The sequence below is a fragment of the Larus michahellis genome, chromosome 8 (genome assembly GCF_964199755.1).
Source record: "Larus michahellis chromosome 8, bLarMic1.1, whole genome shotgun sequence".
Classification (NCBI taxonomy): domain Eukaryota; kingdom Metazoa; phylum Chordata; class Aves; order Charadriiformes; family Laridae; genus Larus; species Larus michahellis.
The window spans coordinates 29,245,340-29,259,305 of record NC_133903.1 but is presented as its reverse complement, the minus strand read 5'-3'; the positions used below and the strand labels follow the sequence as shown (position 1 = coordinate 29,259,305).

The 13,966-nt window shown below is 44.4% G+C and overlaps 1 protein-coding gene across 2 annotated transcripts in view; it reads left to right on the top strand.

The window, feature by feature from the left end:
- Positions 1-5,303: 5,303 nt before the first annotated feature.
- The window catches only part of C8H1orf21 (chromosome 8 C1orf21 homolog), a 118,212-nt gene continuing 109,549 nt past the window's right edge, over positions 5,304-13,966 (top strand). The window contains exons 1-2 of one of the 2 annotated variants that reach the window (XM_074597160.1): positions 5,369-5,552; positions 6,194-6,429. The gene's annotated coding sequence lies outside the window, so the exon portion shown is untranslated. Of the gene's footprint in view, positions 5,553-6,193; positions 6,430-13,966 lie in introns of both variants that reach the window. The other variant, XM_074597159.1, reaches the window with a different exon arrangement.

The window sequence follows — 13,966 nt, the reverse complement described above, 5'->3', positions numbered from 1 at the left end:
TTAGCATCAAAATGAGCTGTGTTAAAGTTTAGAGGGGTTTAAACAGGAAGTCATGCTAGCCTAACTGGTACTGAGACACAAGCGTAGACTAGAAGAAAATATTCTTGGCTTTTTGATGCTAACTCACTAATGACTGTAACTCAGCATGTGCTTTGGATCCAGTTCTGCACCATGAAAGTCAAAGGGATCTTTTGCTGGTGACCCAAACAGGACCGTAGTACCCAGTCCTCGTTTGTCACTAATTTCCTGTGTTCTCAGGCCGTAGATTGCCTTGTCGGAGAAGTAGCATAGCAAATGGCGGGGATTTCTGACAAACTGTGACTCCAGGCACGCAAATCAAGTTAATCGGGGTTGGTTTATCTTATTATAGTACAGGCACATGGCCTACAACTCCAGTCCCAGCGCAAAACATATTTTAGGCTAAGAAACTCAATGTATTAACTTTAGCAGTACCTGTGCTGCATTCAAACGTTGAACGATTGAAAACTGAAGTTCCTGCTCCTTCTTGACTCTCTCTGCCTTTGCCTGATATTAGTAGACAGCTTTGCTAAGTCATTAATCTGGAATTAGGACCTCAGAATTGGATGCTCTGACAAGAATCTTTTATTCTTGTTTATACAGCATCGAAAATGTGCGTGGCTTATCTGAGGGCTTATCTAGCTATTTTGTCTTATCTCGCCTAATTGCGAGCCCAGGTATAAGGAAAATAATTGAATCCGAAGAGTAAATAAACAAACATTGCATGTAGAACTGGGATCAGTAAAGATTGTCTGAAAATTCCCAGGGGGATCTATAGGTTTCTCCCACAGCTGGGCAGGCTTTCTGTCCCAGGGCTTTCATGTAGGCCCTATTCTATGATGACCAAAATGTAAAAAAGAAAATTCAGGAGAATTATGCGGCTTTAAGTAAGGCAGATTAACCTTTGACTCTTTTTAAATATCTTAGACTCCCTTTTTGCGCTCTGAACAGGTGTACTGCTCAGCGAGGTGAATGACAGCAGCTCATGTTTCCAAGGGCATTATTTATTCTAAGATAATTATTTATTGGTTAAAATGCATTCTCTAACACGCTGAGAATTTGCGATTCATTTTTTTCTTTATTGCAGATTAACAGCATTTCCATTTTAATAATGATAGTGAATGCAACGAGCAGGCCCAGACTGTGCGAAACAAACATCCACTAATTTGTAATCATTTAAATATGTAAAGCTAGACTTTGATGTTAATGCACCATTAAAAAGGAGCTGGGAAGTTCACGCGTCTGTTCCTGTATCACTTGTCAAGCAGCAGAACAGCTCAAAGAGCAGCTTCTTGATTTTCAGCATCAAACCCACCTCAGCAAGTTTGCCATCTTGTAAAAATTTTTGGTACATGACGCCTTCATATTTTATGGGACATGGAAAATCCATGGGAGGAAACTGAATCCCTGGAGCCTGTGCCTTTCTGTGCCCTCTCTTCATCATCCAGCAGCAGCAGCTACCTGGTCTGTGCCAGCCTGACTCACATTCTCCCCAGTCTCGGGGATGGAGGAACGGCTTCATCACCCCGGCTCTCAGAGTCTTTTCACAGTTACTGGATTTTCCAACCCCAGAGATTATCTTTACAAAGACCTTTGAATATCAGCACGTTTAGGAAATAGTTCAATGTTTTGGGACTATTATTCTTACAGGGAAAACAAATTTGTCATTGTGGAGTTTACGTTAGCATCTCACAGGCAGGGTCTAGACAATACCAATTAATCAGAATCTTCAGACTGTTCCTGGCAGCAGTTTTATTTTTTTCTTCTGAACTCATGTTAATTGGGAAAAATGTGTGGCAATTTCACCTATTTGTCTGTAAGCTGAGTCATGACTTCTCTAATTTCTCCCATTTAGAGCTTCATTAAAGTATCAGGAAATCACCAGTACCTTTCAGAAAATCAAACAGGATAATTTAGGCATTTGCAACAGTTTTTCAGCTTGGAACACAGACAGTTATTGTGCTGATAACAACTACCTGATTAAAGTAACAGTTTATTTTTTACCAGTAACAAGTAGGACACAGGTATAACGTGTACCTTTGGTATAGACGAGTGAAGTGTATTCCCCTTTTTAGGAGAAAAGAAGGCAGCTAGATCCCTACAAGCATCGCTGTATTGATATAACTTAGGCAGCATTTGTGGCACATGCACACACATGATGATTTCACTGCTGAAAGCCAAATAACTTTTTTTTTTTTTTTGCATAAACAGGCCAAATTGATATTTCCACAGCACTGTTTTAACTGCTCTCTTAAGAGGCTAGCTGTTTCCAGCGCACCCTTTTCCATTTCACCCTTTCCTCAAGAAAGAGCCATCTTCAAGGCTCGTTCTACACATCCACCAGCTGTAACACTTTTAACTCTCCGTATGAAGTGTTATTGCACTGAAAATGCTCTTCTGTGCGTGTAAGTGTGCTATGACAGTGTAACGTGAGTATAAGCGTGAGAAAACAAGTCCACATTCCTGCTATGATGGCATCCACATTGGAAATAATATACATCAGCCTGGGTAAAAATCAAACGGATTCATCAGAATAGAAATAATGCGTAGATAAGCCAACAAATAACCTCTCGTAGTGCAAAATTTCAGACTTTGAGACACTGACTCACGAGCTTTAAAGCCTGCTGGCATCGTTGGAAGTTAATTGGGCACATCACTCTCTCTGCTCCGTCTAGAGCGTTGCTGTGCTGGGGTCAACATGAAGGAACCTCCCATTGATGCCAGAGGTATCCCTGCATGGAGAGGGCTCCCTGAGGATAAGCTATGGGTTTCAGTGGCACACAGCTATTGCCTTAGAGAAGAAAGGGTCCCAAAATTTACTGTGGCAGAATTTGGCTCAGGGGTGGAGCTTCTTTCAAAAGAAGACAACCAGGTGTAATCTCTGGAGCCAGACTCCCTCCACACTCATTTCTATCCTCATCCTTCTCCTTGCCAGGAGTTTTGAGGGGCCTGTGTGTTTTTTCTTTTTCTTATAATTTTATCTTTGCAAATATTTGCCTCTGGGTACTCTTTAGTCCATGGCTCCCCCAGATCCAAGTCAATTGATTGCTGCAGCAGCAGCAGAAGTGAATTGTGAAAGCTGATTTCTTTTGTACAGTACAAAAAAGTCAGGATGAAAGTTGTAGTCTTCTTGCAGAAACAACCCCCAGCCCTTGGTTTTAATATTAAACCCATAATTTATTCTCGGGGTAATGAACTAATAACTGGCTTGGGCATCACTAGGCAGGAACAGAGCACCAGGCTCAGTTGATCTGGTACGAAATACATTCTGGGTATCAGAAATTGTTTACACTATTTATCATTTTCCAGCTTCTAAAAATAACTCTCCAGTACGCGATGTCTCTTCTCAAAAATGAGTAAAACAAACATGAGAAATCAGGGAAATAACTATTTTCTGCTTTTAGACATATCTTGACTACTTGAGAGTGGTAGACAAAGACTTAATCAACAAATTTGTGCACTAGGAAATGGATTTACATGTAAATAATTATATTATGAATGTTAACTAGCTGCACATATCACAAGGAAAACGTTAGGGAGGTTGGTTTGTGAAGGCTAAACAAAATACGTTTGCTTTATGCTGTTCTTATATGGTCATTTTTATTGGAAGGACAGTTTATAGCGGCATAGTAATCATATATTTTTCACTGTAAAAGCTCCATGCGTCTTTGGAAACAGCATCCAGCTCTCTGCAGTGAGCAAGGTGAAAATCAAAGTTGGCCGACTTCAAAGTTGTCAACCTAGAGTTGAAAATGTTCCCTTTTGGAATCTCTTGATGTTGTTTATGTCCACCTTAGTGATTTCCAATGTAGAGAAAAATAATTAGATTGCTAGAAAGACAAAGGTAGAAATGACTGCAAATGGGATCTTGCCAAGGATTTGGCAAACAAACTGTTATTTATTTTCACGTTTTCATAATGGTGAAGGAAAAATGTCCTTAGATGAAAATGTATTTGCCTGGATTATTGAAAGACACTAAAACTGTACGTGATGAAAAGAATGCAGGCTCGCTGGAGTCTTTCTAGTTCACATGGTAGCACTTCCTGGCAGAAACAATCTGAGAAAGCTTTTATAACCGGATCTTCGAAGAAGCTTCAACTCGACCTCCACAGTTTTGCCTGTGAAAATTTGGGCACACGCTGCAATAAGGCTGATAATACATTGTGTTCTTGGGAAAAAACCCTCCATAAGGTGGAGAACCACTGTGCTTGTCCCATTGCTGAATGCGAGGAGAACACCAGGGGCACAGGGGTCTGTATTTTTGCATCTCTGACCTTACCTAGATGCCTGGTGTTACCCCACCTCAGTGTACTCAGACTCCTGCCCTGAGATACCATGGGCCGTGGATGCTTGAGGGGCTTTCTGGTGGGTGCTGAGCCTTCCTTCTCCCTAAGAAGACAGTCCACCCACCGAGGTGGGTACAGGCTTTTAGGGAATGGGAATGTCCTTGTGCTCATGGTCGCCCTTTCAGGGTACCGAGCTGCTTGCACAAACACTGCACATAAAACAAGGGAGCATATTAATGACAGCTTGGCCTGAAAAAGTCCTACCCCTGCACGTCTTTCACCCCCGTGCGCAAACAAGATTTTGGTGAAGTAATTAAAAATCCCAGCGCTGATAATCACAGCGACTTCATTCCTAACAGTCAACGGAAAAGGACAAATTGGCTAGTGAGAATTTTTTTCCCAGGATTTCCAAAACGGCTATATAAAGATGACACAATGTTATCCTTGCGTGTCACCTATGTTTGAAACAAAGCGTCCGAAAGAGCACATTTTTCATACTGATTTACAACCGTTTCATGGGCAGTTATGAGACCCGTGCTTTAAATTAAGGGCATGCTCTTATCTTTAAACGTCTTATTCGGTACCCAAATCAATGTTGCACCTGCCCTGTCAAAAGGGGCCTCCGTCCCCGGCCCCCCGGCCCCGGGTGACAGGGGCTCTCTCAGCCCCTCCAGGCGGGAAGGGCGCGCGGGCCGGCGCGAGGCGAGGGCGGGAAGGGGACCCCAGTGCCGGCCGCCGCCTGAGGTAGCGCCGCCGCCTGAGGTAACGCCGCCGCGGCCCCTCGCAGCCCGGCAGGCAGGGCCGGAGCGGGGCCGCCGGCGGGCAGCGGACGCCGTCGCCGCGCAGGCCGCGGCGCCGTCGCCCAGGGCGGCCTCGGGGCGCCGCTCGGCGCCTCACCCGGGAGGAGCTAGAGACGGAGAGGCCCCCCGGCCCCCGCACCCCCCAAGGCGGGCCGGGGCGGGCGGAGCGCGGGAGGCTCCTCCTCCGCGGCCTCTCCCCGCCCTAACGGCCAGACGCGCCCCCCGCTCCGCACCGCCCCTTCCCCGCCTCGGCCCGCCCCAGCTGCCCGGAGAGGCTGCTCCGCGCCCGGCTGCCGTCGCCGCTGCTGCCGCCGCGCTCGCACACTTAGTTGGAGCCGCCCGGTTCCCCGCGCTTCCCCGTCCTCTCCATCCCGGGTCTCGAGCCGCGCCCGGCGCTTGCCGGCGGCTCTCCGCGGCGGGGGAGCCGCTCCCAGCGGCGGCTCCTGAGGTGAGCGTCCCCTGGGTGCTGGCGGGGGCGGGCAGCCGCGGGCGGGGGGACGGGGGGCGCCGGTTCCCCAGCGAAGGCCCGGGCCTGGGCCGGCGGGCCGGGGCTCCTGCTCGGGGCCGTGGTCGGGGGGAGCCCCCCCCGCCGCCGCGTCCCCTGGCCTTTTTATTCCCTATTTCTCCGTATCCCCCCCGCCTCCTCTGGGCGATGTTTTATTCATGACCCTGACGGGCTTTGTACGGGGAGCGGGCGCCTTCCTCCGCAGTTCGCCAAGTGCTGCCAGACCCCCCTCACCCCCCCGCTCCGCGGCTGGGGGAGGTCGGTCGCGGCTTGGAGGCGAAATGGCAGCAGGGTGGGCAAGGTTTTTTCCCATCCGGGCAGGCAAGCCCGGGGCTGAGCGGCATCTGTTTGCCTGGGAGGCTGCTGGCGTGGCCGCGGCTCAAGAGTGGAGTGAGGCGGAGGGGGGGGGACGACACGGGGGGATGTCTCCTGCTGCATTTCCCTCCGCTGGCTGCAGGTTTGCTGGCTTCATGGAGAAGCAGCCAGTCACTGCGAGGCTTTCTGTAGCAGATTTTGTATGTGTGTGTGTATCTATCTATCTATCTATCTATCTATCTATCTATCTATCTATCTTCTCTTTCAAGGGTTAAGCAGCAAGCGTATTGCAACACCAAATGCCTGTAAGCCAGGCAGCGCTTACACCATCACCGAGTTAACTGTAGATGTCAGACTGTGCTTGCACCGATGTGATGTCAGATTCGTAATAACAGGCAGAAATGGTGAATTCGGTGCGGGCTGAGTGTGATGGAGACGGCACAGACCCAGCTGGTGTGGACAGACTCGGTGGAGCTTCTTTCTTCCCTGGTGCAGGGCCTGCTGTGTAGGTATCCCCTGGTGCAGGCACATCCTATGGGCACTGGGATAATTGTTGCAGATTCGTGGGTGACTATGGACTCAGAGGAGCAGATATTTGTGCCTGGAGCAGAGATACTTAGCTTGCTTTCCCTTACAAAGGTATTCCGATACGTGTTGGTTAGAGAGTCATTTGCTGATGCCTCTCTCATCTGTAACTTCTGCGATGAGGCTGCCACTGCGGGTATCAGTCAAGAGGATGAATTTTGTTGCACGCTGTAGGAAGCCAGCTGCGATCAATAGGTGGTTTAGTATTAGCCCCCGATACTGCCTCTTGATTTCTCAGGAGCTGATCGGGGACTGGTGGGCTAAAATGAAGAGATGCTGAAACATGTTCTTCACCTTATTCTGTTTCCTGTTTGCCTGCCCTTCGCTTTCCCCGTGCTCTGGTTGGTTGGATTTCAATGGAAAAATTCTGGTCCTGAGTCTGTTCAAAGAAATACATGTGTGTTGATTTTGCTTTTCTAACTTGCTGTTTGATACTAGCCGTAAGGCTTCATTTTTCTGAAGATCTCCCGTGTATGGGGCTGGGGATGTTTACCCTTTGGTACAAGTGAAGTGCACTGACACTGCTTGATGTTGTTTAACCTTATATTATCTTAAGCGTTGTATAATGAGGCAGCTTGATTTGTTTAAGACTTTGTGATGATGCAATACAATAATAATTATAAATCTTCTCATTGTCTGAAGAATCTTTAAATACTACTCTGCCTTGGGAGGTACTTCATGTGTGTTTATTTATATTATATATTACGCAGGCATGGATGAGCAGTGTTTGCTATTAATGGTGTTCGTTTTGGGGTGGGAGGGCAGGAGCAGTTTGTCACTGGTACTTTAAGTTGTAATTTATGGGTGTGATGTTGTGTGGTAGATAAGCTTTTATGAGATCTGCCATGTAAATTATGGCCTTTGTTTATATACGTGCAATTACTTGTTTTGAAAATCCATGCTGTATAGTTTGCTTAATAGTCTGTGCTGGAGCTGTGAATATGATCTAGCAGAATGTGCTTTAATTGCACAATATTGTTCAGCAGTTGAAAACATTTCGCTTTACCTTGTGCTTGCAGCCTGCACCAGGTGTGAAGTTACCACATTGCATCTGCACGCTGCGATGTGACTTGTACGGTAGTTGGCCATGAAAGCAGTGACCAGGTGCTTTTATTTTCTTCTTTCTCCATTACCTGTTTCATTTTGTTCTTTAAAAGAAGCAGGGTGCTGAAATGAGTGATTTCAGCTAATCTGCGCTGGAGAGAGCAGCTTGGTTATTTAAAGCTGCTGTAGTTTGTTATGCAATCAGATTAACAAAGGTTGAAATGATCATTCAACTTTGGGTAAATAAATGAGATATATATATAACAACATGGATTAGGGTGACTGTTTATATCGGAGAGGTGTGCTTGCAGTGAGCGTATTGCAAATATTGGACAAAAACACAGTGAGTGGATACAGTAACATAGTAAATAAATTTTTGGTGAACTTCTCAGGATTATAATGTACTTACTATTGATTGTCTGTACTCTGGGAGCTTCTTTGGTGCGGTAGGTGCTGCCCGCATGCATGGGCGAACTTACTTTCAGCTTCATTTAGTTGACAAGTAAAGGCCTGGGCAAACGTCTTTGTGCCCAGCCCAGTGGTGCCTGGGGTGCTGTGCAGGCTCCCCGCTAATTGCAGCGCAGGCACTGGGTCTAGGAAGATGACCAGTGCTCAACGGGAAGCTTTTCAAATAAAAGCATTATGGCAGGGACCTCTCCTGCGTCTGTGTTCGCAGGGCCTTGCACGGACCCCTGACAGCAACTCCAGCACAGTCATCTTGCCTGGGCTCTGGTGCTTGGGAAGTGGACCTCGCTCTAAAAATACCATAGCGTGAAATATGCTCACTGTTATTATAGTATGCAGTGGCATCAAGTGTTTGGGGGAAAGGAGGAATAACGGACTCCTGGCAGTCAGTTTTCCAGAGGCCTTCATGTTGGTGTGGAGCCTGAGCCCTTCCAACCTTCATAGAATCATAGAATTACCTAGGTTGGAAGGGACCTTTCAGATCATCCAGTCCAACCATCAACCCAACACTTGACAAAAATCATCACTAATCTAAACTATATCTTTAAGCACTATGTCTGCCCGTCTTTTAAATACGTCCAGGGATGGTGCCTCAACCACTTCCCTGGGCAGACTGTTCCAATGCTTAATAAGCCTTTTGGTGTAAAAATTTTTCCTAATATCCAGTCTAAATTTTTCCTAATACCCAGTCTTCCTCTCGTTCTGGGAAAGGTGAGGTACCCTCGAGGATGCTGCTCTTCTGTCCTTTAGCAGAAGATGATGGAACAGGAGTACATTTTGGATACACATTCAAAAATACTCCAGAAAGGTTTTTTTCTTTTAATTATTATTACTTAGTTCCTTGCTGAGTGTGTTCCGTTCTATGTAAGCAGGCATCTAATTGCAAAGGGATTTCACAGGCGCTTATGAATATATATCACTATGCTACTGGCTGATGTTTGTTCTGTATAACACATTTGTGACTAAATGTACACAAGCACATTTTCGGTATACTGGAATCTGAAGAGGTACTTTTGGAAATAGGTAATATTGTCAAGGCCATATTATTGTAGGTGGTGTGGAATGTAATATGCAATCAGTAATTTTCAGACTATTTCTTTTAACTGGTACTAGTCTGCTTCAGCTCCATCTTATTAATAGTGTGGTATCTTGTCGTCTTCAATTTTGTGAACTGAGTAAGGGCAGTTATTCTTGGTCAGACTAGAGATCTGTGTAGCTCAGTATTTTTTTTTTCTGGTGGGGCCACTTACAGGTGCTTAGGAAAACTCTAACTACAGGGTTATCCTCCTCCTGGTAAATCCTTCCAGCAGTCATTGCTCTAGGAAATCTCTGGGCTGGCAGTTCCATTGAGGTGGTTGTGTTTAATAGCTGATGATGGATTATCTTCTCTGAAAAATGTCTCATTTGTTTTGAAAAACTTTACGGCACTAGTGTTCGCAACATCCAGTGTCTGTGAATTTCTGGTATAATTGTGCACTCTGGAAAGGTTTTTATTTTGTTTGCTTTACATCTTGCCATTTGAAGTGCTTGCCCTGTGATTTGGTCTGAATTCTGGAAGAATATCTTCATTTTTAGATTTTTACACAGAAAAGTACTGTGTATGGGGATGTTAACAGCTCTTAGAATGTATATAAAGATAACTGCTATGTGTTTGTAGTAAGGTATGCTCCCAGCCCCGTTTACCGTCACCTTTCATAGATATGTACTGTTACGACTGTGGCACTTAGGTGATTGTATGCAAAAAAAAAAGTTTAAATACAAGAAGTGATGCGATTTCTGCAGCTATACATCCTGTACATAGATTGCAGTAAGTCTTGATTCAGAACGACTCAGACTACAAAAGAATTGCTGTATGCCAAAGAGTGACTTCAGCAGTGTTGTCTGAAGTTCTTGCCAAAGTAAATCTTTGCAAGGTATCTGGTGCAACATTTTTGAGGATGTGGGGAACAGAATTGAAAAATTGTATTAAAAAGCTTGAAGTTAAGAAATACATATTCCAATAAGGGCAGCATCATGCAGTAAAAACAATGACTCGGTCCCTGAATCGTTCTTTAGCTTAGCTTTCCATCACGGACCATTTCAGGAATAGGCGGGCATTAAAAAGCTGTGTTTTAAATTCCACTTTTCCTTTATGTGTCGGGGAAGCAGGATCTTTTGAGTGTGAATTGACCTTCAGTATTTGCTTTTGTACTGATGGTCCAGGAGTCTGTGTGGGCTACAGGGGCCACCTGGGTTACAGAGTTTGTTGTACTAGACTGTAGGATGGTAACAGCAGTTGCCTTTGGTGTATTAAAAGAAGCCCTCTGAAGGTTGGTAATTTATTTGTTATTATGGCAGCTTCTGAAATCCTATTGATTAAAAAATGGGTGAAGGAAACAGAAAATTTTTATCTTGTAATTTCTACTGTTAGTTCACCCTTAAGCCTGTAAAACTTATGTTTAAAGTGGGTGGAATTTCAGTTTACTGGTTTATATGGGTGGGATAATGGTAGAGAGTGACCAGACAAACGTTTTCTGTTTGTTTTAGAAATAGAGGCAGTTACGTAATGATGCTATACACAACAGCGATACATGCATATGGATAAGATCTCTGCAACAAGAGTTAATCCAACAGCATCCCTTGCCTGCATGTCTGCTGTCACTTGCTTCAAAGGAAGGTAATTCTGAAGAGATGCCAATGCCAGGTGATTTGACTGGAGTATTGGTCCAGTTCTGAATGGCCTTTAGGCAGGGTTCTGGATTAGCAGTTTGGAGAAATAGATTTTTAAACCATTATGAGCTCTTAATTTGTTATCTGAATCAAAAAAAACCATTCTTTCTCTTTTGTTGAGCACTGTCTATCTGTGTTTTGAGTTATTTACAGATTCATCTCAATGTGTGGCATGTGCTTGGTAAAACTGAGGCCCTATTTTTGAGAATTGAGTGCTATTACTAATAAAAAAAACCCCAAACCCAGTGAACATGTCTGAAAGCATCAGGGTCTTTCCTCTTACTATGGAGGTGGCCTCAGTTTGTTTTTCTTCTGTCTTTGTATCTCTCACAGAAAGTAATAGACTTTATGCATCAGTTTGGAAAAAGATAAAAAGCAAGTTCATTTGAAATATGTATTTGATAGGAAAAAAATTCCAGGATCTATATATACAGGTGGGCATTTTCCCAAAAGTGTATGTTAGGTGTTGAGGCCGTAACTATGTTGTTGCTAACCAAAATTCTAGCCCTGAGTATGTATCTATAAATACCATAGCCTCGCCCCTTTGACGCTGTGAAATGATACGTCGTAGCTGGAAGCATTTCATACATTGGGACATAAAAGGACCTTGGTGAACTTGTGCTTTTATAATAAACAAGGAAAAGTTTATTCAGGTTGCCCAGTAGAAGAGTTTATCCACACAAAGACATTTCTTTATTCAGTGAGGGGGAGGGACTTCCTTTTAGACTTTTCTCCTTAGGATTTTTATCTCATCCCATCCCAAGTTTTTATTAATACAAGCAAAACAACTTTAATGTGATTATGCATGTTTGACAGACTCTGCTGTTTAGACTTATGGCTAATTAGATTTGTGGAGCCTGTGCAATTTAGGATATTGAGCAGGGAGATTGTTTTAGCAGGAAGACACGGAGGAAGGAACACATTGCTTTCCCTGCCTTTCTTATGGTGGCAGTAGCATTTTCTTTGAACTTCGCACGTTTCTAGAGGACGAGCTGATGTTGGTGTGCCATTCCTAGGAAATCTGTCTTATTTAAGTTCGCCTTTCTGTTTATTGAAGAGTAATTTAAAATGAATTTTCCAAAGTTCTGAATACAGGATGTTTGCGCATCTCCACTAGAAAACAGTCTGAGGGAAGAATCATCTGGTAAACAAAACAAATTCTGTCTTTTTGAGGGCTGTTAACGGGCAGTAAGCCCATTTCAGCTTTAAGGGATGACTAAGATGTTTCTCTCTTCTGGCAATACCCAGTTTGGATCCTTCTGCTTAATTTTGTCTACAGGCCTGCTCATCTCAGCTGCATCTTAAAGGGAATGCAGCCGTTGTGCAATAAATGTACCGACAAAACGTGCAGGAGTTTGGTCTTTTATTGCAGATGGATTTACACAGCACTCCGTCACTACAAAGCCGCCTTCAGCATCCTCTGAAGTAGGGCGTTTAAAGATGTGGTTTGGGCTGCTGATGGTGGGCAGCCATGTGATGCTGAAGGACAGGGTACCCGTTCCTTTTATTCCAAGGCAGTTGTGCTTGTTACGTGTGCACAGTGGCTATGGTCTGGTGGATGCCCAGGGGCTCAGCTTTCTCTTCTGAGCCTTTATTTTTACAGGAATCTGAAATAGCAGAACCAAAGCTACTGAATAGGCCAGACTGAAGCCAGGGGAGCAGATCTGGATGCTCTCCCCTTCACCCCCCACAGAAGTGTGTGGAGGAGGAACTCGTATGAGTATTTTAGGGACTTGTTTTATTAGCAGGTGAAAGAAAAGGCAACCAGGGTTTTCTATTTTCTGTTGTTCTTACCACTCAAAGTTCTTATAGACGTAGTTGGGTTTTTTCCTTATGATTTGATTTTAAATTACTAGCTAGTTTTCAGGTGTTGGAACCTATCATTTAAAAGTGTCTGTCCAGTACTACTGAAATGAAAATCAAAACCTCCCATTGAACAAGCTTCTGAGATAATTTCTGTTGTTTTTCCTGTGTTTAAAGAAAAATAAGAGGAAGCTGTATCCGTTCTGCTTTGGTCATGTCAGATAAGGTATATCTTTGAGATTAAAAACTCTTGATGCCTGTGGGAGGAGGGGAGTGCTTCTTTCTTTTGTCTCAAACGTTGCAGTGGAGGGTACTAATTAATCACCAAACAAATTGAGTTTGGGGGAGTTTGCCTTTGCTATCACAGCGAAAATGTTTTGTTTGGAAGAGCTGTGCAAATTACACCCACAGGCATTCACATAGAGATAAATCAGCCCCGGGATGCCCAAAATCTTCCTGTTTCAGTCTGCAGAAATATGCTAGGAGAGCTTTTTGAAATGGCAACAGCCAGTCTGCATGTTCTGGAGCAGATTGTGTACCAGGGACTGCGGCACAGCCCTGAGCAAAGACGTCAGCAGCGAGGAACGACTGTCATCCCCAACACAAACAGACAGACTCCATCAGTGTGACAGAGCGGTGAAGAGTGACGCAACACTAATGGGCAGATCATGATGATTGTCAGCTCAGAATATAGGGTTTGTTTGTTGTTCTTCCCCAACAACAGGAGCTGACTGAGGTGGATTTTCCTATAACAAGCATTCTGCATCTTTGACATTTTGGCAAGAGTAAGACTATTTCCTAAAAAAAAAAATAATAATGGAATAAGAGGCCTCAGGCTTAGTAACAGCATTTAGGAGAATAGTAAATGCTCAGCCTTGTGAAGCTACGTTTAGTTGTACATTTATTTGGGGATTTTTACAAATGTAATGGAAAATTACGCACTTGACGCTTCACTGAGTTTCAGTGGGATTCAGGGGACCCAATTTCCCTAAGACTATGAAAATCCCAGTCTTCGTGGTGTAGTTTTTGTTTGCCTTTACACTTCTGTGCTAGTCTCTGAGTCTTTTTTCATCCACAGCAAATGCTTGGGTGCTGACACAGAAATAGTTTAAAAGCCAATGATTTGAGAGGGGGGAAAAAAAAGCTGGAGCTTCTTAGATGCATGGAGACTGGATGAAGTAGGATTAATCTGGCATTAGGGCAGAAATTTGTGAGAGGAGCCCAGTCAAGCGACTGCCTGGAGAGAGGGGAGGTTCATGAAGTCAAAGTCCCTTTTTCAGCCAGAGGGGGATCAGGCTGACATCTCTGTGACGGGGGTTTTTGCCTGGCCTCTCCCACAGACTCTGGGTAGCTGTCATGTACTTCCCCCGCAATGGCTTGGCGTTCTGTGAGCTCATGCCTTAAAAAAAGGCTCTCAAAGCAAACAGCTTTCCAGA